Source organism: Vulpes vulpes, chromosome 9, assembly GCF_048418805.1.
Source record: "Vulpes vulpes isolate BD-2025 chromosome 9, VulVul3, whole genome shotgun sequence".
Taxonomy (NCBI): domain Eukaryota; kingdom Metazoa; phylum Chordata; class Mammalia; order Carnivora; family Canidae; genus Vulpes; species Vulpes vulpes.
Genome location: NC_132788.1, coordinates 42,338,382 through 42,365,016, shown reverse-complemented (window position 1 = coordinate 42,365,016; position 26,635 = coordinate 42,338,382). Strand labels below are relative to the sequence as shown.

The 26,635-nt window shown below is 44.0% G+C and overlaps 1 protein-coding gene and 1 pseudogene across 10 annotated transcripts in view; one reads left to right on the top strand and one right to left on the bottom strand.

Annotated features, from left to right (window-relative positions):
- Nucleotides 1-8,970: 8,970 nt before the first annotated feature.
- Nucleotides 8,971-9,566, bottom strand: LOC112918528 (transmembrane protein 126A pseudogene; annotated as a pseudogene).
- Nucleotides 9,567-16,986: 7,420 nt separating this feature from the next.
- Nucleotides 16,987-26,635, top strand: part of SLC7A1 (solute carrier family 7 member 1) — a 79,856-nt gene continuing 70,207 nt past the window's right edge. For 3 of the 10 annotated variants that reach the window (XM_025996732.2, XM_072719905.1, XM_072719906.1), the window contains exon 1: nt 25,914-25,978. The gene's annotated coding sequence lies outside the window, so the exon portion shown is untranslated. Of the gene's footprint in view, nt 17,186-19,721; nt 19,781-25,906; nt 25,979-26,635 lie in introns of those variants that run through there. The other 7 variants (XM_072719912.1, XM_072719909.1, XM_072719907.1 and 4 more) reach the window with 6 other exon arrangements.

Below are 26,635 nucleotides of genomic sequence, written 5' to 3'. Positions count from 1 at the left end.
GAAGTGTGTCTACTAACTTAGTAAAAGCATTACGACATGATACTTTCCTTCACTTCCTATAGATTCAAGTCTCAATCCATTATAATTTCTCTTTAGCCTGAAGAACGTCTTTGGTATTAAGAAACACTAGTGCAAGTCTGCTGGCAACAAGTTCTTTCAATTCGCATTTATTTGAAAATGTCTTTATTTCAACCTTGGGATATTTTTTGCTGACTACAAAATTCGGAGTTGACTATTATTTATTTGTTTTCTAAAATGTCACCCAGTGTGTTCTGGCCTCCATTGTTTCAAGTGAGAATCCATGTTTTTTCCCCCTGTTTATGATATGTTTTTCTTCCCCGCTCTGGCTGCTTTAAAGAATATCTCTTTGGACTTCAGCAGTTTGACTAAGTAGGGTGTTTTTTCTTTGTATTTGTCCTGCTTCTGGTTTGCTGAGCTTCTTGGATCTATAAATAAATATTTTTCATGAAATTTATATTTTTTTGGTCATTATATTTTCAAATACTTTTTTCTGCTAAGTGTGTGATTTCAGGCAGCAGCAAGTTTATCTTAGGGCCACAGAGTGTGGTGAAGGGGCTGAGGTTAGGCTGTGAGGACCTTTGAACAAATCATTTAAACATTTAGTTTCCTCTTCTACAGGAGAGAAAATTATAATCTTCACCTTGTGGGATTTCTTTGATACTTAAATAGAATGGTGCTTACATAAATGGTGCTTAGCTGATGTAAGTAAATGGTAAGCCTTATTCTGTTTAAAGCATTTCTCTAGGAAGCCCCATCTAAAGTGCACATATAATCAATTATCTTCTATGAATATCCTAAAAGACTCATTTGTTGAATAATTTAGCAAATAGCAAGGCACATACATATATTCTTTTGCTGTGCTTGGACTGGGGAAACACAGGAAAAGTTTTCAGCATGGGTGCTAGGGTTCTGCAAAGGCAAATGGACACATTTTTCCAGCTTGATCAACAACCTGCCTTTCCTAGCCAGGAGAACTGTTCCATTCATCCTTGTTATAAAATGTGTACTGCGTGCAAAACCACAATGAGATACCACCTCACACCAGTGAGAACAGCAAAAACTAACAAGACAGGAAACAACAAATGTTGGAGAGGATGTGGAGAAGGGGGAACCGTCTTGCACTGTTGGTGGGAACGCAAACTGGTGCAGTCATTCTGGAAAATAGTGTGGTTCCTCAAAAAGTTAAAAATAGAGCTACCCTATGACCCAGCAATTGCACTACTGGGTATTTACCCCAGAGATACATATGTAGTGAAATGCCAGGACACCTGTACTCCAATATTCATAGCAGCAATGTCCACAATAGCCAAACTGTGGAAGGAGTCACGATGTCCTTCGACAGATGAATGGATAAGAAGATGTGGTCTATATATACAATGAATATTACTCAGCCATCAGAAAGGACAAACACCCACCATTTGCTTCAACTGGAGGGTATTATGCTGAGGGAAGTAAATCAATCAGAGGAGGACAATCATCATATGGTTTCACTCATACGGGGAATATAAGAAAGAGTGAAAGGGATTATAAGGGAAAGGAGGGAAACTGAGAGGGAAAAATTAGAGAGGGAGACAAACCATGAAAGACTCCTAACTCTGAGAAACAAACAAAGGGTTACAGAAGGGGGTGGGGGTGGGGGATGGGGTGATTGGGTGATGGGCACTGAGGGGAGCATTTGATGGAATGAGCACTGGGTGTTATACTATATGTTGCCAAATCAAACTTCAATAAAAACAAGAACAAAAATAAAATGTGTACTTCAGGTGAAAGAATGTGCAACACTGGAGATGTCCATATTGTTATATTCTCTGCTACCGCAAAACAAACAGGAGGACAGATTGACTGTCAGAATTAATGTCTTCCAGTTCTCTCAATTATCATTGGTTTAATCTGACAAGTGTTTGCTTTAGACCTTGATGCTTTGTCTATGGGTAATTTACGGCACCAGAAAAACAATAGGGTTGTAACTGCAAGAGATAAATGAGGTTTCTAAATTACCTGTTTCATTTCACCATGTTGCTTAGAATGCTAATGTCAGTTTGGAAAGGTTGGCTCATTGTGAGCCAGTTTGGAATGTGTAGGTATGTTGGAGGGGAGGGCTCCTGAATTGCTGTTTCCTGAGTGATTATTTGTGATGGGCAGGTAGAGATCAACGCTGGAGATGAGTGGAGCTGAATGAGGTCTACCGGGAGGAAAGATGTGCAGATTAAGGAGTTGTGATGACATGTGTTGGAAGGCAAGGAAAGAGAATGCATGTTAGGTGAGAGAGGGAGCGGGAACCTGGCCACAGCATGAGTCTGCATGCTCATTTGCTCATTACGGGTGAATGAATGTAAAAATGTATTGAAATGCTGCCCATGGTATCTGCCAACATCTATTTGCATATTATTGTTCCCTTAATTGGCAATATGTCCCGTGAATGCGAAGAAAGTTTTGGTACAGACAGAAGGCCGGGCACCATTGCAAATATACTTAGGTCACTGTAAAGTCAATTAAGGTATTTCTCCTTCACTTGAAAAAATTCTACTCATAGTTAATTAGTAAAGTCAACAGTTATATTGACTGTAACATCAATGTTTTATGTACAGGGCTTTAAAAACTTAAGATTATTACTTGAGAAAAAGACACACAAATCAAAGCATCTCTGCCCCCCAAAGAAAGAAAATTCTGAGAGGACACCTTTGTACTTTTTGGTTCTTTGATAACCAATTAGAATACCACCAAGCCAACCTGATAGATGATCAATGATGGGATTAATAAGCTGTTGAGGACAACTCACAAATAAATATGTCTGGTAACACTTAAGTAGGAAATCTAGTAAGAATAAAATATTCTTCTGAAAATTCTTTTAAAAAGTAACAACAACAACAAAATCAGGGCATCTGTGCTGCTCAGTTGGTTGAGCCTCTAACTCTTGATTTCATCTCAAGTCATGATCTCAGGGTCATGGGATCAAGTCCCCACTGCACTCAGTGGGGAATCTGCTGGATATTCTCTCTTTTCCTCTCCCTCTGCCCCTCTCTATGCCCCTTCCCCCCCACACACACGTGTGTGCACTCTCACAGGCTCTCTCTCTCTCTCAAATAAATAAATAAATCTTTAAAACAAAGCAAAATAAACAAACAAAAAGAAAACCCAAAAGTACAGCAGTGATCCAAGCATTATGGTATGCTGAGTTACCCAGTTTGATCTGGTGGGAGTGTGGGGTTGGCTTGCCTGAAGCTTACTGGCATGAGAGACAAAGGAAGCTTCTGGGATGGAACTCAGCCTAAGGAGAGAAAGTTCACGTTCGCAAGTTTGGTTCAAAGCCAGTATGAAAGAAAGGACATTTCTCATTATAGCCAGGCCATTCATATTGCACCCTTCAGCCTCGTTCCCAGGATTTCATGAGAGAGGAGGCTAATTAAAAAAAGGGGTAAGACATGACAAGTCTCCCCAGGCAGTGGGAGCGCTGGGTCACTGGTGTGTGGTGTGTGCAGCTGTGTGTCAGAACTAGAACCACTGAACATCAGGCATATTTTCTCCACCTGGGATAAGCTTGGAGCACATGAGTCTCCAAGGGAGACTCCTGGGCCAGATGGGAGATGTGGTAACTAAGAATGCATGGTATAGATCCCTCTGGGCACTCTGGGAATAGGTTGGGACACATCTGAGCAAGTAGGGGAACTGGGAATAGATAGTGGGTGCCAGTTTCTTTTGCGTCTGCTCACATTCCTTTCCTTTTGGAATGACCACTTCTTCTACTTCCATGATACTAGTGGAACCACCACTCAGCCTCCTTCCCACATTGCCCGCATGTCCCACAGAGATATACGTGACCCAGGCTAGCCCACAAGAGAATGCCATTCTGCTGGAATCAGCGAAAGGTGCATATGCTTGGGCATATGACCCAAACAGAGCCCATTAGAGTGTTTTTGTGGGGTTGAAATGGATTCTATGCTGCACTTCAAAGACCATTGTTTCTATCCTTGGAGAAATTTAGCAGTAAATACAGCCATCAGAAAAACTGTAAGATGGAGAGAACAAGACAGATTTTGAGGACTTGGCTTCAGTGTTATGTGTATCTGGCAAATCCTAAGCTTTTCATTTACCTCACAATAAAGTTTCAGAATTTCCCTGCAGTTGTTTACATCAGGTGTGGATTACTTGCAATTGAGTGATTCTTGACCAACACAAAGTAGTGCTCATTTGTTTCTGGTTTTGACTATTTCAAACTATGGTCAGCTGTGGCCTGAAGAAACACAAATCTCAAAGAAAGAAGTCAGGGACAGATTGTCCTTTCCTCAGTTTTGTGCCCAATATCTCCTATGGAAATCATTAATAAGAACAGCAATATATTTTCAAAAATTTGAAGGTTTAATGAGATAATTGCTAAATATGATGTGTTCAAGACACTTCCGAAGTGTCCACATCTCTGCTCTCCTTAAAAGAGCCTCATATCATGATACTGGGGACCCGAATCTCAGACTGCAAAGTTCTCATTGCCTCTCTTTCTCTAAAAAATGAGGGAAAGGGGAGATAAAGAAGTGGAGAGATGTCTTTTGGGGGAAATAAGAATTCTAATTTGTATTTAGCTGGAGAGGAGTTGAGAAAAGACAGTGGGGCTTTATCCTTTCCATCATTACTCCATGTAGAATTTTTGATTAACATCTGAAATCCCTCCAGAATATTCATCATTCATCACTTAAATGTTTGCAGGCCTCCTCTGGGCAGACACTGCTTAGCACACAACAGTCGACTAAAGGACAGGGCCTTGCCTTTATGGAATTTCAGCCTAGCTGGGGGAAGATAGATAATTAAACAATTGATTAAAATGAAACATAATATGTGTTATGGATGGGGAATATGGTGTGTTAATCAAGACTCTCAATAACAAGTGAGAGAAACCAAATTCAATCTAGCTTAGGTAAAAAGACGCTATTTATTGACAGCTTAACAACCTTGGGTACCTCTGTCTTCAGTCTTGGCTGGATCCAGGGTCTTAACAATGTAATCCAGTCTCTCTGTCCCCATCATCCTCACTCCCCTACCTCTATCTCTCTCTAACCTTTGCTTTCTTCTGTATCATCTTCATTCACAGGCAGGCTTTCTTGCTAGCAAAGATAGCCCTTGTTAACTCCTGAAAAACATCATCCTTAGTACATGGGATCTCATAAAAAGAGAGCTCTTTTTTCTTCCAGTCCCCATAGTGATCTCAATTATTCAAAAAGCTTTTTTTGGTCTATGCCTACCACTGTATCCATAATCGCATCCAGAACTTTGAGGTTTTATTCCTGGCAGGTCCTGTTTGTGGGCCTAAACTGAGGCTGCACTAAGGATCTGTGAGGGGTACTTTTGAACACTTTTTGGCGATCCCTGAAGATAACACGTATACCTCATTAAGAGCATCAAGACAATTTTCCTGGAGGAAGCTGACATGGGAAGGGTGTATAACAGTTTTCATAGTAATAGCTAACATTTATCACCTTGCTATGTGCCAGGCACTATGCTGAGTCCTTTAACCATCTGTTCACATTAATATCCACCACAACTTCTAAAGTAGGAACAATCATTTTGTCAATTTCAGAGAAAATGAAATTGAGGCACAGAGAAGTTAAGTAACATCCTCAAAGCCCCGCAGGTTGTAAATGGATAGAGTATTAGGTAAGTGAATTGGGAGGGGAGATGGTCCAGGTGGGGAACTGCCTGTGGGCAGACCCAGAAGCACCTCTGAGAAGCCTACTTGGTGATAGATATGGGCAAATTGGGGACTTTAGCATCCTTGTCTTTCCACTGCCCTTAACATTCTTTCAGAGCTTTGTTTCCAGAGACTGATAAGCCCATTCAGTGACTGAGGATCTGGATGATAAATGACAATGAATTCCCTACTCATATCCAGAACTCTTACCAAAAACCATGCCTCTACCTAAATCTTTTTGAGAAGGCTTACCATGGGTGGCCCGTTATTCCAATGGTTTTAGTAGCATTGCAACAACTATGTGGTTGTCTAGGGCAGTTGTATGATTCTATTTGGCAGATGGGCTAGTCTTAGGGAGTAACCCAACCTAATTAATCTTTCATTTTTCCCTGGGTCCTGAATTCATTGGTACTACCATTCCCTGGTTGTTCCCTCTCTCCTTTTCCCTATACTGGAGAACTGTTCTGGACATAGCTCAAAACTAGTGGCCACATATCTGAATGTTTTCCCATTTTATAACAGGTCACCATCTCCACTGCAAGTACTCTGGAATCCAAAGTCTGAAACCATCCTATGGAGAAACATGGTATACATGCCTCACCCTAGAGACTAAGGATACATCATCAGAAGTGTTATATTTCTATTTACAGAGACCTTTGGAGGACAGTCAGCTCATAATACCGGCTCTGCAAAAGTCCAGAACCAGGTAAGTAACTTGTGGTTATTATTAAGAGCAGACAGTCTGAAATACCATTCTATACTGTAGTTCGGAAAGAGAGGAAGAAGGTAACAGTGAGTGAAAAAACCAGTGAGGCATTGTTGGAAGCCTTTGAGGTAGAATGATAACCACCTGACTATGTTTAGCCACCATGATATTCTTTGAATGAACATCTTCAGTACGTGAACAGCTAAAATCTGCTTTAACCTTTACTTCTTTAGAGAAACCTCAACCTAAGTTTCACTATGATGCAAGAATTATATTAAGCATATTTACCAACCAGTATGGCACAGGCACCAATCAATCAGAACAGGTGCTGGACTATAAACAGTGGATCAGTTGAACTGGTGCTATCCAGCTGAATCTCAGCCCTGTGATCATTTGTTCTCTTTTTACCTATGAGACAGAAATCAATACCCAATACAAGACAATCAGATGTTCCTCTATTCCAGTGGCTCTCAAAGAGGGGGTGATTTTACCTTCCAGAGGCCATTTGTCAATGCCTGGAAACATTTTTGGTTGTGGGAGAGTGCAACTGTCATCTAGTGGATAGAGGCCAGGGATCCTGCTGACTTTTGTACAATACACAAGACAACAAAGAGTTCTCTGGTCCCAAATGTCAATAGTGGAGAGAATGGGGAACCCTGCTTTAGGTTGTATCCTCAGCTGACCAGCAGCTGCCCATGCTCTGAATTATGACCAACCTTCTGCAGAAAGTCTTGTTGGCAGTTCATTTTAGTTATCAACTTGGGGGGTGTGCCAATGGTCTTACTGAGAAGCCCTTCATTAATACTATGTCCCTGTGACTTTTTCTCCACTAGGCCTCTTAGTAGTCAGAGAACAAAATGATGAGGCACTAATGAATGTATTCCACTGCTATTTCCTTTTATGCAAAGCATGTGTTGGGTGAAAAAATACTGATGATGATAATAATAATGATAGGTAGCCTTTATGAAGTCATTATTATTATGTGCCAGGCACTGCATGGGGGCCCTTCAGGCTTTCTCTCAACTCTTAAAGCAGCTCATTAGCTTTCCTTTTTTTTTTTTTAGATGAGGGAACAAAGGCCTGAAGAGGTCAATTACCTACTGAAAGTCCAACAAGGAACTCTGTCTCTACTACTTGTGTTCTTAGCCACTGCATTGGGCATGTGGTCCGGATTGTCCACTCTCATAGGACAAATGTTCACTGTAAGATGCAAACATAGAGACTTAATCCCAAGACTGTGAGGTGAGCATAGCTCAAGGAAGGAATGGGATAACTAGAGATATGGCACACTTTTGAGAAATCCCAAATGTCTTTGCATAAAGGTCCTATTTTTGCTTTACCAAGTAGAAACTTCTAGGGTATTTGAGTGAGCTGAGATCTCATACTTTTTTTTTATCTTAATGCAGCAAGAAAGTTTTATCAGCAATGAGCATTCCCAGAATGCAAGAACCACCATGTAGGCTTGGCTGAAGCTGGCATATCACCAAAGTGGCATGACTTTCTAGAAATCCAAAGAAAGAGATGGCTTCTGCCAGAGAGCCAACTCCTGCAGAAATTAGCTAAGCCTTACAAAAGGTGATGATCTGGTGAGCTGCTTCCAGGTGCCACGCAGAACCCTAAGGTCTGTAGGCAGACCTTCCTTGGTTGAGTCAAACAGGTGGAAAGGACAGTAGAAGAGGGTAAGGAGTCTAGGTACTAGGGTCCAAGACCTTTTCTTTGATTCCTCTTCTTCCGGCCAGAAGAGGAGAAGGAATAGTAGGAGGATAGAGAAAAGAACACAGGGTAGGAGGGAGCTAGCATTTCTTGATCACCCGTTCCCCTCACACCCACTTTCACACATTATTTCATTTAATACTCTCAGCAGTCAAGGGTGGATAGCGTTGTCCTCATTTAAGGAGACTGTGAGATATTACATAACTTGATCAAAGTCACAAGTTGATTAGCAATGGAGTCCAGATTCACGCCCATGCCCATGCCCATTTGATGCCAAAGTCCCGTTTTCCCCACTCTACCACTCTGCTCACAGGGGGAAGTAACAGCTTTCTGAAGCTCATAGCAGATTGCTCACGTCAGCTGAGAGCCAATGGGCTGCTTGTGTAAGGAGGACATGGAGAATCTTGATGCTTTTCCTATCATCCTCATTGGGAGGAGAAAGCAATTGTGGGAGACACCTTATGGTCACAAATTAATCAATAAGCAAATGGAGACATCATTCTTAGGTGTCCAAAAGCCCTGCACTGCCAGTTTGAGGCTCTGGGGGCCTCTATTGGGTCCCGTGACCATGAAGACCACACAGTGTCTCTCTGCTTCTGTAAAAGCGGAGGTTTGTTCTGGGGCTGCTTAGGTCATGACATTTTCAGCTCTGGCAGTCCTTTAAAAATACAATTTCCACCATATATTAATTTGCTAGGGCTGCCATAATGAAATACCACAGACTGGAGTGGCTTAAACAACAGAGATTTATTTTCTCACTGGGAGTCTAAGATCACGGTGCTGGCAGATTTAAGTTCTTTTTTTTTTCCCCACACATTAGAACTTCATTTTTATGTACACATTTGTTTAATAGTCACTGAATTTCTAGGCTAGCTTCATGTAACTGAATAGCCTTTATAATTAGCTTATATTGTCTGGATCCAAGGTATGCTGAAACACAGTCTGGAGTGAAATGGGAAATAACATCTTTCTAAAGACAGGCTTAGAAATTCTAATCCAGTAAATTAAGATGTTTCTCTGGAATCAGGGCTAACTCTACCTGGCTGTGAGGCCACCCTTCACAGGTATAGCCAAGAAAACAGGGTGCAGACCACTAAAAACAAGACCAACCAATTCACCCTGTGTTATAGTACAGGTTTTATAATTCAAATCCCTTATATTCAAAGGTAATCTCTCCAAACCTTTGTAGGATGTGTGCACAGTCAAAACTGGGATCACTGCCATTGGTAAGCCAGCTGCTATGATGAGCCATATGAACTTGTGTCATATTTAAGATGAGTCGAAAAAAACTATTTGCTGTGAGACCACAGAAAGCAGCATAAGTCCAATATATGTTGATTCATGCTCAAGTAGATTCCTTTTGGCCTCTGGGAATTAGCTAATTTTTCTGGTTATGATATTGAAAATTAAGTTTTCCTTGACAGTATCATCTGGTTCATGATTTTCCATCTAAAAACCTTATGCTTTCCTCACAGCAGTTGGTACCTCCAGAGTTTTCCTCAGTGACACTGGGGCTCACTCCAACCTTTGTTCAACTAGCCTGAGTGTGGCCATCTTTGGCTGACACATGACTGAGGCCCAAGTTTAGTTTCTTTTGAAGCTTGTAGATGGCCATCTTCTCACGATGTCCTTAGGTGGCCCCTCCTCCAGGCTCACACACCCCTAGAGTCTCTCTGGGTGCTCTAATCTCCCTTTCTTATAAAGATGTCAGTCATGATGGATTAGGTCCTTATTTCATTTCATCCCCTCTTTAAAGGCCCTATCTCCAAATACAGTCACATTCTGAGGTTCTGAGGGTTAGGTCTTCAAGATTAGAATTTTAGGGGGGTCAATTCAGTCCATAACACACTGTAAAATTCAGAATATTTTCATGCGTTTCCTAAATTTATATGTCGATGGACATAGCATATGTATGTTAAAGGACAGAGAAAAAGTATGGAAAATAAGTTAAAAACTCTTTCATGGGAGTGCCTGAGCTACCCAGATGCCCCACTATTTTAATATTTTTATTCTGAACATTTATGGAGAAGCTATTGTATCACCAACTTTTCAGAGCTCATGCTCTAGTTACCTGGTTACCTGGCACTAAATGCCTGAAAAGCTTGTCAACAGTTAAATGGTAGGCCTGGGCTGGTTTCTTGATAGATCACAAAGGCCAGTGAATGTTGAGGATGAAGGCATGAGTGTTCTTTGACTATACAGATTTTAGGGGGAGGATGGGGCTGGAGGCAGATTTTTATCTTATGTTTTGCTACAATCTTGATTTTTTTTCAATCTTGATTTTTAATAACATCTATTGGGTTTGTTATAAATTTTCAATGTAGAATATTGAGGTAAGTAAGTATACAGAACAATTAAAACACCTAGGGACAATATTTTTATGTTTCCATCTTGATTATATATAATATGTGTACAGAATATACACTTAAATATGTGGAAATAAGTGTATGTGTGTATATATAAAATTTTGAGGACAGCAATATCGTATCCCATTCTTACTGAGTACTTCCTTTAGCATTTAATATTATTCAAAAACATGATATTTAATGGCAGCTTAATATTCTATTCCATTTTGTGAATGGATCTGAATGTATTTAACCAACTCTTCATATTTGGACATTTATGGACTTTCTTCTTTTGCTTTTATAAATAACCCTGTGATAAATATATGTGGACATAAATCTTTGTGGCTATCTCCCGCATTTTCTTACAGCTGTGCAAAGATACACATTGTAAGAAAGTCTCTCCTACTTGAGGGTAGGCACACTGTCTTTGTGGTGAAGAAAAAGCACTTTCTACCATAACAGAGTCATGCATACAGCTGGCTTCAAAGGTCTCCTGAAATTTGGCAGAGATCTGATTTTATTCTCTATCAGCTTACCAATAGTTATATCCTCTAAACCCCAGGGCTGTATTTTTCAATGCTATTGGGCATCAGGCTTGTCACTATCTCTTCTGGAGGGGCAATGTTTTGTCAAGGTATTTATACTTCTTCCCATCTGACCCCGGGGAGAATGTCCCTAGGATAGAAAAACTGTATTAATCAGGACTCTTTTGACTATAAGTAACAGAGACCCAACACAAATGGCTTTGGCAAAAAGGAGCATCTCTCTGGCTCTTAGCCAAATGGGCAGCTTCAGTAAGCACTGGAATGGGGACTTGGGCAGTATTAGCACTCACCTCATCCCTCACCTTAGACTCCTCTGAGTCTACCTCACTCTCTCAGGCTGGCTAATTCTACACAGCTGCAACTGTGGCTGCTGGTGGCACCTGTCTGACACCTGTCCAGTCCTGCTGACAGGAAGGAAAGAGATTTCTCTTTCTTCCAATTCCCAGTGGACTTGGGATGGCTTCGGAGGTGATCTCAGCTCATGTCATCTACTTCACTGTGGTCAGGGAATAATAGACTTGGAGCAGGGGACTCCCACCCACAACACAATTTCTATGCTGACAGTGATGGGGTTCTGTGACATGGTCATTCCTGTTGAAGATGCAATAGTCGGGGAAGTTTGGAGGGACAAGAGCAGAATGTCCCAGAAAAGGGGATAGTGCTGGTTCTGGGAGAACAGAAAGGAGCTGGCCAGGTGACAGTAGAGGTCTTCTGAAGAATGCAGTGGTAGCTATGTTCTTTCCCTCCCCACCTGGACCCCCAGGGAACCAGGACAGTGATGGTTTACCACTTAGTCCTTACAGGGCCAACTACTGACAGTCTTTTCCTGCAAAGTTTCTGGTTGTGAGAATACTCCTTTGTTATGGAAGATGAAATGCTCCAATTTTGCATTTTGCACAAGCCCACAAATCAGTCTAGTCGTTGAAGTTAATAATAATGTTCTCTGGGCATTCGTTATGTGCCTGCCACCTAGAGTACTAAACTCTTTATATGAATATCCTCATTCATTCATCACCGACACCATAATCCTTGTTTTAGAAATGTGGAAAGCAAAACTTGGAGCAAATGAAGTAATTTGCCTAACACTATGTAGTTTAGCAGTTGCATAGCCAGGATTGAAGCCATGTTCTCTGACTCCAAAGCCTACATGCCTAACCCATTCAGGATACAATCCTGAAATACTAGAAAATGAAGCAGCTCTGTTTCCTTGATCTGCTTAATAATAACTATTATTAAATGAATACTTTCTATATGTAGACCTATACCAGGTGCTTTGCATATATATGTGTATATATGCATATACTTCATTATATTATATATAAATGTAGATAATATACAGCCGATCCTTCAACAACACAGGTTTGAAGAGTGCAGGTCCACATATGAGTGAATTTTTTACAGTACAGCATTGTCATGTATATCCTCTTCCTTATGATTTTCTTAACGTTTTTTCTATAGGTTACTTTATTGTAAGAATGTAGTATATAATATATATAACATAGAAAACATATGCTAATTGACTGTTTATGTTATCCATAAGAATTCCAGTCAGCTGTATGCTATTAGTAGTTAAGTTTTATGGGAGCCAAAAGCTATATACAAATTTTTGACTGCATGGGGGTTGAGTGGGGTGGAGTGAGGGAGGAGAGAATTTGATGCCCTAGCCCCTATTTTGTTCAAGTTCAACTGTAGAGTCTGATTATACATATAATACATAGTTTTATATATAACCATATTACATAGCATAATACTATATAAAACATACAGTATTTATTTAAATGTACCTTTATATACACACTATATATATTATTTCTGTATAAATACCATAAAAACCACAGTTTTAGGTTTACAAAAGAATTGAGGGGAATATGTGGAGAGTTTCTATATACTCCCTTTCCCCACACTCAGTTTCCCCTATTATTAACATCTTGAATTAGTGTAGTACATTTGCTGTAGTTGAAGAGCCAATATTGAACTTTTATTATTATCTGAATTCTATAGTTTATATTAAGGTTTACTTTTTGTGTTGTACACTCTATGGGTTTTGACAAATGTGTATAATGACATGTAACCACCATTACAGTATCACTTAGTTTCGTTGCCCTAAAAATACCCTGTACTCCATCTCTTCATCCCTCCCTCTTCTTCCCTATATAAGCCCTTGGAAACTACTGATCTTTTTATTTCTCTATAATTTTGCTTTTTCTAGAAGTTCAAATCATATAGTGTGTTGCTTCTTCAAACTGGCTTCTTTCACTTAGCAATATTCATGTAACACTCCATGTCTTTTCATGGCTTGATAGCTCATTTCTTTTTATTAAGAAGCAGTATTCCTTTGACTAGATGTATCATAGTTTATTTGTCCAGTCACTTATTGAAAGATATCCTTAGTTGCTTCCAAGTTTTGGCAATTATGATTAAAGCTGGCAGAAACATTCGTATATAAGTTTTTGTGTGGACACAACTAATTTGGGTAAATACCAAGGAATGTAATTACTGGTCTATATGATAGGACTACGTTTTGTTTTGTGAGAAATTGCCAAAGTGTTTTCCAGAGTAGCTGTACCATTTTGCATTCCCACCACTAATGAATGAGAATTCCAATTGCTTCATATCCTGGCCAGCATTTGGTGGTATGGGTGTTTGGGGTTTTAGCTATTCAATGGGTGTACAGTGGTATCTCATTATTTTAATTTGCTGTTCCCTAACAACATACGATGTTAAGTATCTTTTCATATGCTTATTTGCCATCTGTGTATCTTCCTCAATGAGGTGTCTATTCAGGTCTTTTGCCCATTTAAAAAATTGGGTTGTTTTCTCATTGCTGGGTTTTAAGAGTTCTTCATATATCTGGAGTGCCAGTATTTTATTAGGTATGTGTTTTGCAAAGATTTTCTCCTAGTCCATGATTTATCTCTTCATTCTCTTTAACAGTGTCTTTTTTTTTTTTTAGATTTTATTTATTTATTCATAGAGACGAGAGAGAGGCAGAGACACAGACAGAGGAAGAAGCAGGATCCACGTAGGGATCCCGACGTGGGACTCGATCCTGGGTCTCCAGGATCACACCCTAGGCTGCAGCACCAAATCGCTGTGCCACCTGGGCTGCCCAACAGTGTCTTTTATAGAGTAGAGGGTTTTAGTTTTTATGAAGTGCAACTTAATCAATTTTTCTTTTGTGGATTGTGCTTTTGGCATTATATTTAAAAAGTCATCACTGGGGGATCCCTGGGTGGTTCAGTGGATGCCTTTGGCCCAGGACGCGATCCTGGAGTCCCAGGATGGAGTCCCTCGTCAGGCACCCGGCATGGAGCCTGCTTCTCCCTCCTCCTGTGTCTCTGCCTCTCTCTCTCTCTCTCTCTCTCTGTGTCTATCATAAATAAATAAATAAATCTTAAAAAAAAGTCATCCCTAAACCTCAAAACTACTTAGATTTTCTTCTCTTATCTTCTAGCATGTTTTTCATTTCATTTTGCATTTTATATTTAGGTCTATGATTTATTTTGAGTTAATTTTTATGAAAGGTATAAGATCTGTGTCTAGAGTTTATTTTTTGTTTTTGTTTTTTTTTTTTTGCATGTGGATGCCCAGTCGTTTGAGCACCATTTGTTAAAAAGACATCCTTTCTCCAATGAATTGCTTTTCCTCCTTTGTCAACGATTAGTTGACTATCTTGTGGTATTTCTAGGGTCTCTTTTTCTGTTCCACGTTTACACATTTTTTTTTTTGTTTTCTTCCCAGATTTACTGACTACATATTTTTCATTGTCACCAGGAAGTTATGCCTATCTAGCAGGTAGTTAATTCCTTGTTTTGCAGATGGGGAAACAGGCTGAGAGGACAAATGCAATTTCCCTAGGCCAGCAGCTAGCCAGAAGTAAAAGCAGTATTGAAAACCACATCTGTCTGACTCTCATTCTCTGCACTTTCTGTGCCCCTATGCTACCTGATGGTGCTAGGCTGGAACCTGGTCTGTCACAATTAACTTTAGAAGATGCTTTCCAGGGCCTGAATGTTAGCATCTCCTTTCCTTACTGATCTCTGCAATAATGGCTCGTTTGCTCCTTGATTCTGATCAAGGTTGCCTGTCACTCATGGTCCCTCTGGACCTGCCAATCCTTAATCCGCCTGAAATTTAGCTTTACCTAAAACATTCAGCCAGTTTTTGGTGTTTTTTTTTTTAAGCTTTTTTCTTAACTTTTTGCTAAGACATTGAGCACTATTTTTTCACTGTCTCACACTGAATCCTTTTTGCCAGGAAGTTGCTTGCTTATGGACCTTGTCACTGAGGGTCTCCTAATGTCTTTCTGATGGGTTGGATTGCTAAACAGAGCACAGTACTTAAAATCCTCTTGGTTAAGTTCTCCCCATACACCCATCAGGGTCTGGAACTCTCAGAATTTACACATTAACTCTATGTTCCCTTTCTGTGTTGCCCAAACAGGGCATCTCTACAACCTACTAAATTCTATTTTACTGCTAAGAATCTTTTTAAAAATGCCACAATCATATTTCAAACACTAAGCGATAGATTTCTGATAAGAATACAAGGTCTTTAAAAAAAAGAATATTAAAGTTTAGACCCTCCAAACAGAGATGAAATAGCTTGCAGAAGACCACACAGCAAATGAAATGGTCGAATTCAGATTCTAATCCAGATCTGGTGCAAAGGCAAAGAGGGTGGTCCTTCAATCATCCTTCTGTGGCAAGGGGGACATCCTTTTGATGCCATTGTCAGCAACTGAAGGAGGTGGGGTGGGATTCAGGAAGAGCTCCAGCACAAGAGACCTCCACAATGCAACTGGAGTGCATCATATCACCACTGTACAATTGAAACTGATTTAAAAAAAAAAAAAACAGCACATACCTAGTTGCTCATAATGACACCTAACACTGTTCAAAGTGCTTCGCCAATATTAGCCCATTTCTGTGTTTGTTAAGGCCTTTCTGAAGCTAACACCATGCAGTGATATACCTTATAAACTGCTGGTGTAATTCCAAGACGGTTTCCTATCCAGGGGGTGACTAGGAGCCCCCATTACTGACTGGGGAGTGGGGGGAGTTTTGAAGGTGTGGAAAGGATTCAAAGGCCGCGAACACTGTACTATCATTTCAGCGTGTGTGTGCGTGCGCGTGTGTGTTCAAGCAAAGTTAGAAGGAGGCTGACAGGACTAATGTATGACCCGCTCACGTCTCCGTGTCGCCCGTGTCGCAGATTACTGGATCTCCTTAGGTTGTGGTTCTCTGTGTGGGTTTGTGCAGCAAAGAGAGACATTACAGAGGAGCTCGTGAGGTGAGCGCTGCGGGGTGCGGCCCTAAAGCTGCAGCCACGTAGGGGAGAGCGACGCTGGAAGCCGCTGTGAGCCGCCAGCCCCAGGCTGTGCTCGCCACAAGGCAGGATCCGGCTTCAGGGCCCCTCCTGACAAGGCGCAAGAATAAGTGATTAGAATCTAAGGAATAGCAATAATAAAAATCATTCGATGGCAAAAAAGGGAAGATTTACTTAAAAACGAAGAAAAAAACAAAAACCCCAACCCTTGACGTGCCTCGCGGGCGTTTTATTTCTGGCGACGGGACGCCGGGGCGAGCGGGGAGTCGGCCGGCCGGGGCCCGCCGCCCGGGGAGCAGCGCCCAGCCTGCGGCTCTCGCCCCGCGCGCGCTGTTCCGCGGTCCCGGGACCGGAGGATGCGGTCGCGCCGCCGCCTCCGATTGGCGGAAAAATGGCAACAAGCGGGCGGGGCGGCCGCGAAGGCGCCGGGAGGCACCGCGGGCCCGCCCGCCGGGGGAACCCCGAGTCCCCGCGCGGGCCCCGCCCCGCCCCGCCCCGGCCTCGCCCCGGGCCTGCAGCCGCCGCCGCGCCGCGCTCCCATTGGTGCGGGAGTGGTGACGTGCGCGAGCGGGCGCCGGGGCCGGGCCGGGGGGCGGGCGCGCGGCTGATGAAACCCGGCGCCGGAGCCCGCGCGCCCTCCACGCTCCATTCAGTCGGCGCGGGCAGGTGTGAGCCGCCAGGCAGCGGCGGGGCGGGGCGGGCGCGAGGCCAGCCGGCAGCCCGGACCGCAGCCCCCGCTCCCTGCGCGCCGCGCCTCCGCCCGGCGGCCGTCCTTGGGGCCGCGCGTGCCTGAGTCCCTCGGCGGACGAGCCCGCATCCTGCCACCGCCCGCCCGCCCGCCCGCCGCTCGGTGAGTGCCCGGCCGCCGCCGGCGCCAGGGCAGCCGCCCGGGGCCGGGTCACCTTGGAGGGGCCCCGGCGCCGCGTGCGGCCGCGGGAGGGCGGCGCGGGCAGCGGCGAGGGGCGGGCGGCGGGGCGCTGGCCTCCCCCGGGGTGGGCGAGGGCAGGGCGGGCGCGGGGCCGTGCGCGCGGGGCCGGTGCCCATGCGGCTGCCTCCGCCACCGGAGTCCATTTTGGTTCCCTGAAGGCGCGGCGTGGTGCATGATGCAACACCGAGAGAGGGAACGCGGACGACCCGGCGCCGCCGTGATGCCGGCCGCGCGCGCCTGCAGGCGACCCCCGCCGGGCCCCCCGGAGTGGTCGGGGCGGGCGGGGGGCGCGAGCGGCCGCGGGCCGGCGGGCCGGGCCGGGCGGCATCCGGAGGCCTGCCCTTACATGGCGCGGAGCGCGCACCCCGCCCCGCCACGAGGTCCGCGATGTGTCATCGCCGCGGCGGGAGCCCGCCCTGCGCCCGCGGGGGTGGTCCCGCGGCAGGTGGCGGGCCCGGGGACCGCGGCGCCCACCTCTCCTCCCTGGGCTGGTGTCGCGCCCCGGCCCGCCCACGCCTCTTGTCTGAGTTTCCAGGGGTATTTCGGGGAAGTCCCCCCCCGCCCCGGGTGGGCTTCCTCGTGACCCGATTTGACCTGGGAAGGCTGAGCTCTTCAAGCTTTCCAGATGGTTTGGAGCGAGAGGAAGCTCTTCCGGCTTAAGTAAAGACAAGCGATGCCCGGCGTGCTCCTTTCTGCGTGAACAGAACTCCAGACCCGGCAGGTCTCGCAGGCGTCTGAACCTGTGTGCGCAGAGCGGCCTCGCGCTGGAGGGCCGCCACAGCGTGCTGTTGTAGCTCCGTCCCCTTTTCGGTGGGTGTGGGAACCAGATACCGGCGGCGTTTGGCTTTACTCAGGGTAGTAGAGAGACATGTGCCTTCAGGAGGAAAACTAAACCTCCCAATACACGTGGTGGGGCTCGCCCTACAGAAGAAACCCAGAGTTGTGTTTTACTCCAGATTTAGTTCTAGGGGGAGAGGGTTGGGATTTCATTCCCCGGTGTATTTTCCTACACGTGTGCCCTTTACAATTTGGCCAGCAGAACTGTGTGTGTTGGGGTATGGCTGGATTTTCTGATTGTCTTCAATTTGGATTATAATTTATTAGGGAGGTACAGTAACATGTCTTGCCCTTTATGCTTGGTTCAGATAATAGGAAACCATGATACATTTATTCCCTTGATATTTTTAGTTGGTCTCAGTGGAAATTATTTTTATATGAACACACCCTTCTGTCATTAAAACAAAAGGTCTTACTTAAGTCACACAATCAGAATAGAAGTGAGGGGACGAAGTCAACAATGGTTTGAATAGTTTTGAAAGGTTTAGCATATTACAGTCATGTTTAATCATTATAGATGAATTTAAAGAGAGTCAGAGGAGTTCTGACTAAACAAACAGGGCAAGACTTAATAGAGATCAGAAATGTACGCAGTTGTTTGAATCTGGATTTGAGTCACATGAGTGCTCTTATGCATATAATTATTTGCTTTAGAGGAAAAGGCTTGGAAGACAAGATTGCTGACCTCAGGGAGCTTGAATTCTAAGACATGTTAATTATATTTGGTATAAATACGTGTTTATTGGTTGTTCCACTCTGGAGTTTCTTTTCTACAGAGACCTGGAGGGCCCAGCATTATGTCTAATTGGATTAATCCCTTTTCGTTATTAACTATGTATTTGGAGGTATTGGTTTATTAATCCTAGGGAGGAATTTGAAGCAGGGATAAGTACTGGAGAGAAACATTTTCCTCTAATGCAGAGGCATCTTGTAGGTGTTTATCATTCCACCTGGTTCTTGGTCCTCATTTCAAGCAGGACCTGTGGATGGGACCCTAGTGTTTTTCTATATGATTGGTCTCGTCAGACCTGGGGACTCTCTACTACGGCCCTGTTCCACTTGAGGGCAGATGCTGTGGATGGACCATGAGGACTTGGCTTTTACTTTGGATGAGGTGGGGAACCATCACAGGATTACCTTAAATGCTCCATGGAGAAGAGATGGAGGGTAGGGGGAGTGGGTAGTAATAGAAGCAGGGAGACCTTTAAAAAAAAAACAAAAAACAAAAAACAAAACAAACAAAAAAAAAGAAGCAGGGAGACCAGTTCAGACTTGTAACTTAAGTTTGGAATAAAATCCAGCTTCAGGTAATTTGTGCACAAGAGAGAGTGACCATATGTCATTTCTTTCAGAGGTGATGGCAGCTTAGACTGGGATGGAAATGATAGAAATGTGAGGTGGTTGAGTTCTGCTCTACCTTACCTACTTATTCCATCTGTAGATTTTAAAGGGAGACTCAACAGCCTTGGCCAGTGGAGTCTATGTGAGATATGAAGGAGGTCAAATATGATTCCAAGGAATAGAGCAGCCATATTATATTAACGAGATGGGGAAAGTAGAGGAATGAGCATGAAGAACTTTTTAAAAAGTCACAACTGACTTTTTTTTTTTTTTTTTTTAGGCATTTCCATCCTCAAGGGACAGGGCTGAACTAGATCTGCTCTCAGGGGCCCTTCTCAGGTACATGACTGCTTTGTAGCCACCTGCCCCAGGGTGGTGGCTTCCTTCCTTTTCACCTAGCCTTCTTGCTTCCTCACACCTAACATGGGAATCTCTTGGTGCTTGCAGCCTAGCCTCCCTGTGCTCCCCTGCCACCCTCCAGTGGGTAACTTGGCTGTGGGTTTGTCCTAGTGCCAGAAGGAGGACCCTCTGCCACCTGGAGTGTGCCTTCTTTTTCATCCTTGGGCCTTCAGGGCACCTGCCTTCCAGGTGTTTCTTGTGCCTTAGGTCACTGGCATTGGATCCCACGCCAAGGTTCTATCTACCACAAGGATTTTAGGTCTCTTCCATCCACAGAATAGAGAAGTACCATCTCTCATGGCAGATTTACAGTCTTGTAGTAAACTTGAGATGAACAATCTTGTAGTAAACTTGAGAGGCTTCTTTTTCCTCTTTCTCCATAATTCACTCCCGCCAACTCCAAAGCAGCAAAGCAGCTTTGAAAATAACTCCCCTGCAATTGTTCAAACTGCACCTGAGTTTTCCATAGGAGGTTTAGTGTATTTACTGCCTGTGAGTTAGAAGAATGGGCAAGAAAATGGCAAAACAATCTGGTGGACTGCTAAGTATGTTCATTCCACTCTAAAGTCATGCCTTCAGATACGTGGCATTGGCAGTACTCTGGGTGAAGCTGGGTTACCTTACCCACTGGTCAGGATTTGTCCCTTTTAGGGGAGCACAGGTTGTAGGAAAGACATTTCTGAACATTGGGATAGATTCTGGTATAGCATTGACCCATCCTGCCATGCCCAATGTCTTTCATTTGGCTTTTTCCCTCTCTTGATTGTCAGTAAAGTTTCGGACTGCCAGTTGGTACGTTTGGTGAACAAACGGCATAAACGAGTTAGAGCTGTGTGTGGTTAGAGGCATTTACAACTTCAGTATAGCCTGAACTGATGTGCCCGGAAATGAAGGAGGTGGCTCAGGGGAGCTGACAACAAGTAGTGTGAATGCTGGGAACAGCACCACGGAAGGGTTCTGGAGTCCTGGCTTTCCTACTCTGTATAGCTCCCAGAAAGGCATTTAGACTTTCTCAACTCCATAGACTTGCTCCATCCATAGGTGGAGGAAGCCTTCCCTCTTGGCTTCACAATAATGAAGCTCACGAACTATGAATTCCATAGTATTCTTTGGATGAATAAAGGTACCAAATCAATACATTTGGGTTTCTTTCATGGAGTAAGTTCTTTCTGTTAGCAGTCTACTATCCTGATTATGGCAACCGAGATGAAGTTCAGGGAAGCTTTCAAAGGCTGTTGCCAGGTGGACCTATCCGAAGCTGGAAGAAAGAATGTCCCAGGGCTTGCTTGGGCTGTGCACCTTTATCTTTCTTTTCTTCTTTTTCTTTCTTTCTTTCTTTCTTTCTTTCTTTCTTTCTTTCTTTCTTTCTTCTTTCTTTCTTTCTTTCTTTCTTTCTTTCTTTCTTTCTTTCTCTTTCTTTCTTTCTTTCTTTCTTTCTTTCTTTCTTTCTTTCTTTCAGATTTTATTTATTTATTCATGAGAGACACACAGAGGCAGAGACACAGGCAGAGAAGCAGGCTCCCTGTAGGGACCCTGATGTGGGACTTGATCCCAGGACCCTGGGATCACAACCTGAGCCAAAGGCAGATGCTCAACCACTGAGCCACCCACATGGTGTCCCGGGCTGTGCGTATTTCTGTATCTTCTCTTCCTCTCTCCTGAGTAGATCATCTGCTTTTTCTTCTCTTTTCTAGAAGCACAGAGGAAATGGGCAGTTTTGTTTCTTTAACGTCCTGTATTTCTGCTATAGTATTTTCTCCAGAATGTTCAGATAACGTTCTTGACTGTGAGAACAACCATCTATTTTCCCGTTTGTTTGGGAGTGGGTCCTACATCCTGTGCTCCGTGTATTGCAGAATCTTCATTGTAGCGACCAGCTGGCAGTGCTGACTCTGGGCTGCAGAGGAGTGGCCTCTGCTTTGTGGCCAGCCTCAGTTCTCCGTGCATATGCACTGTGGGGTCATTAGAGATGCCATGAGCGCCTCATGCAGAAAGGGGTAGGTCTCCAGGTGGGGTCTGCCGACAGGATAAGAGCCTTTCCTCACGTATTTCTCACATTTAAATCCCTTTCCATATTGTTTGCATAATAATCGGCTTCTCTTACCTTATGGGATTGAGAGGATTTAAGTGGGGTAGTCTATGTTATGTACTTGACACAGCTTCTGGCACATACCAAGTGCTTAAAAGAAATGTTAACTATTATACTGGAAAGAAAACTCAGTTAAGTGTGGAGAAAAATAATTCTCATAACAAGTTAGTTTTGTTAACTTTAAGCCAAGGGCTTAAAATGGAATTGTGTCTAGATTGTGGTAGGTGGATGTAGTGCCAAGGTGTTGGGACAGTGAGCCTCTGAGGCATTGCTGACCCAGGTCCAGGGTCTGTGGATTTGACTCTGGTTCCTGTACCGTTGTCCCCTTTAGACCTCTTTACCACTGACCTTTTACAGTTGAGGTCATGGAGGTCATTCTGTGGCCTTTGTGCCACAATGGGGAAGGGAGGCATGGGGGAGGAACCACAGTCTCTGGGGCCATATTGATCCTGACTGCCTTGGTGACCTTGAAGTTGGAAACTCTTTGGGACCAGGGACCTCCTTGGGTATGTAGGGGATCAGGTTCCTTTAGATCTCAGACCCATACACTTTGGGTTTATCCACTTATCCTCTGGAAAGCTGAGCTGATTGATAGCTTACTCCATTCTTAACACTTGCTGGTATGTATCTGTGTGCGTGCACGTATATGAATAAGAAAATTGTGTGTGTGTGTGTTTGGGGGGGGGGAGGTTTATTTACCCTCGTCATAGTCATCCTGACCCCCACACATTTTGTCTAAATTACCTTGAGGGCTTTGGCTTTAGAAACCAAAGCCAAGCAAACACTTAGGCCACCTCTGTGTTGTTTTCCACTTTATTTCATCCCTTCCTGGAGGTGGCAATGGGGGTAGGGGTGGTGGGTACCTGACCTGGGGCAGAAGTGGGAAGGCAAGGGAGCAGACCCACTCTTCCCCACTCTTACTGTTGCTTCATCATTGTTATAACTGTTATCTTCCTATATTAAGGCTGGGAAGTGTTCTTTTCTTCTGTATCTTCTTATCTGTCTATCAAGTACCATTAACCAGAGTCTGTTTTATCAAATAGTAAGGAAGGGAGACGTCTGGGTTTGGGAAAGATCAAGAATCACCAGCACATACTGTGTGCTTGGCACTTAATCTCTCCATGTAATCCTTATAGCCGCCCAGTGAGGTTGATACTTCTATTTTGAGTGATGGGAAGAGGAAGCCCTGAGAAGTGATGCAAGTTGCCCCCAGGCATGCAATTGGATAGTAAGTGGCGAATGAGGATTTGAAACCCAGGGGCCTGGCTCTGAGTCCTGGCCATCAGTGTTCCTTAGGGCTGGGGGTGGCAGCCTGTGCAAGGTGCTGGCTTCTCCTGGGATGCGTTCTGGCCTGCCCCCTGCTATGGGCAGTCCCAGGCCTGAGACCTCAGCCCGTGCACCTGCAGCCACTCGGCCCCACACTCTCCCTGGTTTCTGAATGAGCTCTGGAGCTGTGCTTCTGGACAGCACCCTGCTTTTCCTCCACTCATGCTGGCCTGAAACACAGCGCTTTCCTACATCCAAGCCTGCAGTGGAGCCCCGGTGCCCCTGGACAGCTGTGCAGGGAGGTGGCTGGACTGGGAGCTGGCATGTGTATGACGGACATCCGTGAGGCTGCCGGCTTCCTGGGTCGCGGTTTGGCATCCTGCTCACCAGGGCAGAACTGGAGGTGGAACTTGCTGTCCAGGCCATGGGGGAACCTTGTTTCACTTTTGTGTGTCTAGCCATCTGGGCCCCCAGAGAGCCCTCTTCAGGGCATCTTATGGGAACCAGGAACTTCGCATGGCGGGAGTCACCCAGCCACCCTCTGGGGACCCAGGTGTTGACTGCTCATTACCCCAGCGGGCTCAGGGCTGGCTGGCCCAGCCAGGGTAGCAGCCAGGGCCACGAAGCTGGTAGGTGGAGTGGGGAAGACTTTCTCACCCCTCCTGCCTTTCTCCTCCTTTTCTCCGGTGCTGTTCCTGTCTGGTTTGCATAACATTTCAAACTCAAACAAAAGTTACAGCAGCAGTACAAGGAGCTCCTGTGTATCTTTTTCTCAAATTCACCTCAGTGTTTATATTTTGCTCCTTCTATCCTTTCTGTTTAGGTATCTGTGGGTCCATCGATCTATTGGCACACTCCTGTATGCATTTTTTCCTGAATGATTTGAGAATAAGCTGAAGATATCATACCCTTTTATTTACCTCTGTGTACTGAAGTATGTATTTCCTAAGAATAAGGATGTTCTCTTGCGTAGCCTGATACTCTCTTGCATTTCCTGATACTCACATCAGGAAATTGAACATTATCAATGTTCTCTAGTCCACAGTCCATGTTCAACTATCAGTTGTCCAAATAATGTCCTTTATACCCATATATATGAGTTGTTTTTTTTTTTTTTTAATTTACTCATTAGAGACACAGGCAGAGACATAGGCAGAGAGAGAAGCAGGCTCCCTGTGGGGAGCCCGATGCGAGACTTGATCCCAGGACTCTGGGATCATGCCCTGAGCTGAAGGCAGATGCTCAACCACTGAGCCACCCAAGTGCCTATATATATATATGTATATTATTATGTATATATATGTATATTATATATATGTATATATTTATTATATTTTATATATATTTATATGTATATAAATATATATATTTATATATATTTATTATATATATATATATATAATTTTTATGTGAATGGGAGGGGAACTTTCAAAGGAACTATGGTCTGATTTTCTGTCTTTTAAGTCTTGTTGAGAAAAATGTTTCTGAAAGTTAGAATGGCCGCTGTGAAGAATTTGGAAACTACAGAAAAATAAGAGAAGGGGAAAATAAAAATCATTTCTAATTCTATCATAGAGGCTTAGCACCAGGCTGGGTTAAGGGCTTAGCGAAAGGTGGGTGGAAGGCTTTGGCTCAGGGGGACCTGGTCACCCCAGACCTATGCCCCAGACACCCAGGGCAGGAGCCCATGGTATCCTTGGGCTGTGGGGAGGAGCAGGTTCCCTGTCTGGAGCAAAGCAGAGTGGAGTGTTTTTCCTGCCCCTGCCCACCTCTTGGGCGGTTGCCCACCTGAGCAGGTGAACTTAACCATCTCGGAGTAGGGGAGGGTGGAGATCATTAGTAAATACCCAGAACTTGTTCAAGACTTGAAAAGAAATGTTGCAGGTCCTCTCTTGTCCAATATATACCCCGGACTTCCTTGACTTAGCAGAGCAGGGAGGAGGGGCCTGGGCCTCAATCCAGATAAATGGCATGGGCCTCCTGGCAAATATGTGTGGTTATTTAACATGGTTGCCTGCTATTGAGCCTCTTGGGCCCCTACTAGCCAGCCAGCCAGTGGAGAAATAAGAGGTGAAGTTCTAAATTGTGAATTTTGCTCTTTGTCAGTGATTGTGCTGCCCAAAAGTTCCCAGGGGAAGGTTTCAGAACTTGTGTATGAAGTGTGGATCTTGCTCTTGGATTCCATTTATCCAAGCTGCTCTCTTCGTCATCGCCAGTGATAGCTGAAAGGGGCTCCCATTTTCCTGTTTTATTCATTTACTGAGTGAATCTGGGGTCTGGAGTGGTTTTGTTCCAAGAAGCTGCTGTTGCCTTGTCCACGACTGGCTCCCAATCCTTTGTTACCTCAGTTTCTGTGAGCTATAAACCTGCATTATGTGTGAAAAAGGGCTTCTGAAGGGTGTGATCAAAAGCCTCAAGAATTTTTCCATGTGTTTATTTTTTCTTCTCTTGCACCAGACCCTCTCCTTGAAGGAGCTGGCCTTGAGAGTGACAGGGTGGGCAGCCGCCCAGACTGTGGACACCCTGCTGAGGCCACAGAACTCCTAACCTGGCCAGGTCCGGAGGGCTGCTCTTCAAAGAAACCCTTTGAAGTGCAAACATTTCCTTTCCTGAAAAGAAGGGAAATTGAAATGAAAACCTATTGTTCTGTGCAGACAATGTTCTCTTGGATCAAAGAGGGAGTGAGGCTTATAAAGGGAGATTCACAAATTAGACCTTAATGTGGTGCATGGTGAAGAAGGTGTGATCCTGCTGGTGTGCACTGCCCGGGCTCTCTTGAGTCGGTAAGATTGTATTTTTCTCCCCAACCTAAGGTCCTGAATCAGGTTTTTCATGCTGTATTTTACCTGTATCTCTTATTTGTGTTTTTGTCTTGTGGTAAGCATTTAGAAACATCTTTTGGTAAATTATGACACCATCCGGGATGGAATATTACATAGCCAATGATAATGACATTTTATTTCTTTTTTGTTTTGAAGATTCATTTATTTAGTTTAGGGGGGTAGGGGGGCAGAGAGAGAGGGAGAGGAAGGGAATCTCAAGCAGACTCCCTGCTGAGTGTGGAGCCTGAGGTGGGACTCAAAACCATGACTCTGAGATCATGACCCGAGCCGAAATCCAGAGTTGGATGTTCAACCGACTGAGCCACCCAGGTCCCCAGAAAATGGCGTTTTCAAAGAACACTTGATCCTATGGGAAAAACTTTGCTGTTAAAAGCGAAAGTAAAATCTGGATGGAGTTTTCCATATTCGGTATTATCTTATCTGAGATACATATATTTGCACAGAAAGGAAACACTATTAAAACTGAACTTTGGTTTGTTCACTGACCTGTATGTAGTAGAACCTAAGATAGTGCTCAACAAATATTTGTTGAATGAATATTTTCATAATTAGTAAAATAGTATTTTTAATTTTTATTTTTTTTAGAGAGAGCACTAG